Source organism: Musca domestica, unplaced genomic scaffold, assembly GCF_030504385.1.
Source record: "Musca domestica strain aabys unplaced genomic scaffold, Musca_domestica.polishedcontigs.V.1.1 31, whole genome shotgun sequence".
NCBI classification, from domain to species: domain Eukaryota; kingdom Metazoa; phylum Arthropoda; class Insecta; order Diptera; family Muscidae; genus Musca; species Musca domestica.
This window is the reverse complement of record NW_026712309.1, coordinates 8,240,988-8,246,418: the sequence shown is the minus strand read 5'-3', so window position 1 is coordinate 8,246,418 and position 5,431 is coordinate 8,240,988. Positions and strand designations below refer to the sequence as shown.

The following is a 5,431-nucleotide window of genomic DNA, read 5'->3' as shown; positions in this document are numbered from 1 at the left end:
TGTTGGATAGGTACCCGTAGTACCTATATACCAAGACTAGTTTTGCTTACATATTAGTGAACACTTAAGTAACTAAATAATTGAACGGGTTCCATGGTGAATGTGAAATGTGACATCATTTTTGTTTACAATTCAATTTTGGCTGAAGTAATGAAATTACAGAGTTCCTTGATGACGGTGTTTGTTCGGTGTTTCAATAAAGCAGGTAAGTTGGTAAAATCGTTGAAAATATTGAAGTTACATCTTAGGTGGTGAAATTTATTGCACTCAAAGATCAAATGATTTTCCGTTTCAGGTACATTACAAACATCACACAAATTAGTGTCTGTCAGCTTCATTTTAAACAGGTACGTTTTGCAGTATGAGTGACCCGCTAGGTGTCTATTGATAATTTTAATTTCTCCGGGTTCTAAAGACAGTTCGGCATGTCAGTGTTTTTTTTGGTGGAGATGGAAAAAACTAGAGAAGTATGTGCCTTTTGATAATGTCAATAGTCTATATTTTCTAACCCATTCATCCCATAGGGCTTCATATATTTCCGCACGAGCATCCTTAACGGCTAAATTGGACGAAATGACACAGCCAGCATCCACGGCTTGTCGGACAAAATAATCTGCGCGTTCATTCGATTGGATTCCAATATGGGAAGGAACCCACAGAAAAGTAAGATGACTTATATTTGAATTATTTATCTTACTGATAATTGTGTTTACTAAATAGTTGAGTGAAGTGTTATTTCTTAAGAGTAAACAGGCATTTTTGCTATCGGTCAGGATTACAGCCCTTTGAATTCCATCTTCTAAAATAAGGTCTACGGCCTTATTAATAGCGTTAAGTTCACCCATAAGTGATGAACATTTGGAGTTAATTTTAAAAAGAAAGTTTTGATTCGATGATAAGTTGCAAACTCCACAGCCTGTTGAATTTCCAATAATCGAAGCATCGGTCGCCCATATAGAAGTGCCATTAGATTTGAACTCGTTCATTTTTTCGAGGTAAATACTATGAAAGTATTCTGTTGATTGCGTGTTTTTTCAGCATTAAAAATGTTCATAGCAAATGAAATTTTTTCTCCTGGAATTTCAGAAGGACTTATTTTGGTGTTGTCGAAAATGTGCTTGAATTTATTGTACACCATGCCAAGACTTGTTTTCTTAGATGGGTAAGACGTGAATTTTTCATATGTGTTCAAGTGAAACATTTTGAATTTTAATAATTCTTTGGCAGCAAGGTACTGCGACCGCTGTTCAGGCGGCAGAACAACTGCTAAGGCGTAGATTATGTGTACGGGTGTTGAAGGCGTTAATCCCAAGTTTTTCCTTAGAATTTGGTTCTGACATGTTGTAAGTTTTGTATTGATGTAGTTGGGCATATGAGCCATTGAAGAAATAGAATATTCAAATTTAGAGAACAGGAGTGATTGCGATAAATTTACGGATATTTTAGGGTGAAGTCCACCTGCAACAGAATTAATCATTTTCAAGGCATTTAAAGTAGTATTGCAAGTCTTAATTACTTCATCGTAATGATTTTTTATTGTTAAACTATTTTTTATGTGCCTTCCAAGAACTTTAATTTTGTCAACTGTGTTAATTGATACTCCTTCTATTTTGATTTGTGGTATTTTTCTAGCTTCTTTAGCCACATACATCACAGCTGTTTTATCGGCGTTGACAGAGAGATTAAGCGATTTTAATATTTTAACGAATTCATTAATCTTGCTTTGAAGAATATTGTTAGTTGTGTCAAAATCTTTGTGTGCTGATAGTATTATGAAATCGTCTGCAAACTGAAAAGTTTTAATGCATTGGTTGTTTATACCATGTAAGCCCAGGGTATAAATGTTGAACAAAGTGGGGCTTAGGCAGCTTCCTTGAGGTAGACCGTTATAAATTTCTATACTTTCATTTCCCATTATTAAGATCCTTTTTTTAAGAAATTGGCGATCCACAAAATTATATCAGTCGGACAACAGAGCTCGTTCATGATTTTGACAAGTAGTTCAATTTTAACACATTCGTATGCCTTATTCACATCTAAAGATACAATGATGACTTTATCACCTTGCTCTTTATGATAATTTATTGTGTGTAGGAAATATATGTGTTGTGGGGAAATATGTTATTTTGATCTAGAAAAGTCTGAAGTCTTTCCTTAACCATCAAGTTCATAATTTTGGCGAAAACTGATATCAAAGCGATTGGTCTGTAGTTTGTAAATATTTCCAAGTCTTTGCCTTATTTAGGGATGGGTACAATTTTGATTTTTCTCCATTCATCAAAGAAATGACAATCTTTCCAAGCATTGTTCATAGCACTTAGTAAGTTATGTTTAGCCGTGTCAGACAAATGGTTAACCATTTCATAGGTAACGCCATCTGTACCAGCAGCTGATGGCTTTTTCTTTTCTTGTAAAACAGTTTCAAATTCTTCTGTTGAAAAAATTGGCGATGTATTTGAACTTGTAAAAGTGACTTGAATTGGAGCATTATTGGGAACTTGATCTCTAAGATGGATTAAAAACTGTTTATCGTTTTCAGAAGACCATTTTGTTTTATAAATGGGAGTTGAAGAGTTTTTGCATCCGCGAACAAATTTAAAAAGTGCTTTAGAATTTGGTTCCTTGTTAAGATCCTGAATTTTAGATTTAAAGGACTTCCTTTTGGCAAATTTAACAGCATTGTTAAAAGCTTTCTTAGCCTCAATAAGTTTAGAAGCATTTATGTTGTTGTTGAACATGTCGTACGTTTTTTGAGCTGCTAGCTGAAGTCTGTGTGTTTTTTCTATGACAGAGTCCCACCAAACTTTTGGACATTGTTTATTTTTTTTAAATAAATGTAGATTTTTTTATTTCATCCTTAAACGTTGCATGTATATCATCAAAGCGAGGATTGATATTTGCGTTGTTCAGTGATTCTAGCAACTTTTTCTTAGCTAGAAACCTTTGGTTTGTAAAAATGCTGATACCAATATTAATAACTATTGGGTAATGATGGCTTCCTCCAATTGTAAAAGGTTGTACTTTCCACGAAGTGGTTAACGTAGTATTCGTAAATGACAGATCAAGAACAGAACCAGTTGTGTCAGTTGAGCGTTTTTTAAAGGTGAAGTTTCCATTATTAAGAGAATAAAAATTTGATGAGTCGAAAAAGGATTTGACAATATTTCCTCGATGTCAATCAAACGAGTCTCCATAACATGAATGCCTCGCATTGAAGTCTCCACAGATTAGTAAATCAGCTCGTGATTCCAAAAAGCATAGCAATTTTTCGAGCTCATATTTTATTTCACTAGCTCTAATAGAATGAGGGAAGTATATGGATGCAATGGTTATATTATTTGACATGTTTATTGTTTGGCAAATAATAATGTCCAATGGGGTTTCAAATTGGATCTTTTTGAACTTAATATTATTTTTTAACAGCATGGGAACTCCACCGTAGTTGTCTCTTCTTTTTTTGACACCATATTATAATTGCATATGCTTGTATTATTTTGCGATTCGTCTATATTAGAAATTTCACTCAATACGCAGATGTCGATGTTGAATTTATTCAAGTAGTATGGTATAATTTGAGAAAAGATTAGTACTTCATTAATGTATATTTTTAACCATGTTGACGTTTTAATATTTTATAGTTTTAGTTATTGTGTCATGTTTTAGTAATTTTGGATTGAATATTCCCAATCTTGTCAGTTGCATTCCTAATTCGATATCTTCTATATATTCCATGAACTGTTGTATGTTGAAAGTTAACAAGCTTACTTTGTGTTCTGTTTGTTCTAAATCATAAGTTGAATTTATTCAAGATAGTTCTTGTTTTTGTTGAGGCTTTGAATGTTGTGTTGTAATATTTTCATGACAGTATATTATTTGTGTTGATTTTTTGAAGTGAATTTTTTTGACTTAAATTCGGAGATTGACTATTTTCATTCGATATGATTTTATTTTTTTGTTATTTGCAGGACCTGGTAAGGGGGATTTTCTGAATTTGTCTAATATGTCTAAACCTTCCGTGCAGTTCAGCGAGGTAAGTAACTGAGACATTTGTTTTGTAAAAATTGACATTGTTTTTTCCAGATCTGATACTTTGGAAAAGGATGAATGTTCATAAACAGGGATTGAAGGTGTAACATTGATGGGACTGGCTACTGGATGATTGATAATGGTGCGAGGAGCTGCTATTTTACTGTACATTATTTTTGTGATTCTTCTGTTTATTTCTTCATTAAAGTTTCTTATATTTTGAGTAGAAGATTTACTCATTGGAGGAAATTGAGAATTGTAGTTGCCATCAGCTAAAATGTTGTAATAATTGTGGGATTCTGGGTACGTTTGCAAGACTCCTTTTCGGCTTAGATTTGAAAGAGTCATAAGCGATTTAATTTGTTTTTCAGATCTCCATCTTTCACATTTTCGTTCTTCCGTACAATTGTGATCAATGCCATTGCACAAAATACATTTTGGTGTGTCACATTGTTCCTTGCATTTGGTAGTAGTAAGGCAATCATTGCATTTTTGTTCCTTACATTGGTTTGGACAAATTATTAATTTCCCACAGTCTAGACAGCGTTTAGTTGATCTGCAGCGTATGGCAATGTGGCCAAGACGCCCACAGTTTTTACAAAGACGTACCGGGGGTACATATAAATCAGGTTTAATCCTAGTACCACACATAAAAATAGATTGAGGGACTCCATTACAGATTATTCCAACTTTGACTGTTTCAGTCTCTTCTATTTTGTTATTTTCGGTTTTCCTTGTAAATCTGTATACAGATATTACTTCCATATCATTGTTTTGTTCAATAGATTTTTTTATGGTTACACCATCAAAGGAACATTTTTTATGACATAAAACTTTTGAATAAAACGCTCAGGGATTTCGGCTTTTAATCCAATTTCTTTAAGTTGCTGATTTTGAACAAATGAATTTGCCAGTGCAAAGTTATTGAAAGTAATGCGGAATGTATTGTATCCTATGTTTTTACAAACGTAGTTCGTAGGAAGATTAATTTTTTGAAAAAGGGCATAAAGATGTAGTTCGCAGTTTTTCCTCCTGGAACTAATTGGAGTTTCCGAGGTCACAATAACATAAAATGGTCCCGGATGGTGTTGTGGGTAACAAATCAATCAAATATTTGTTACCCACAACACCATCCGGCATTATAATTGAATTCAATTTTTTCAGACACATCAGAATCATTAGATGAGACTTCTGATACATTTGTGTTTTTGATGGGTTCACCATTATTGTTTATGAATATTTTTTTTTGATTAGACATTAGATGTGCCCTGCGTTTATTTGGGTCCCAGATAGGTGTTGGGGGCGGTTCCCCGTCGGCATCCATTTTTTAGAAAAAAACAAAGTTTTTTTTTTTTTTTCAATTTTCTACTTAATTTTCTTTGTTAAAAAAAATCCAAAAGAAAAT

The 5,431-nt window shown here is 33.3% G+C and overlaps 1 long non-coding RNA gene across 1 annotated transcript; it reads left to right on the top strand.

Annotated features, from left to right (window-relative positions):
• Positions 1-4,287, top strand: LOC131803574 (uncharacterized). Its single transcript, XR_009342661.1, has 4 exons — positions 1-467; positions 525-663; positions 3,966-4,030; positions 4,081-4,287. It is a non-coding gene; the product is annotated as an uncharacterized LOC131803574 (long non-coding RNA).
• The last annotated feature ends 1,144 nt before the right edge of the window (positions 4,288-5,431 follow it).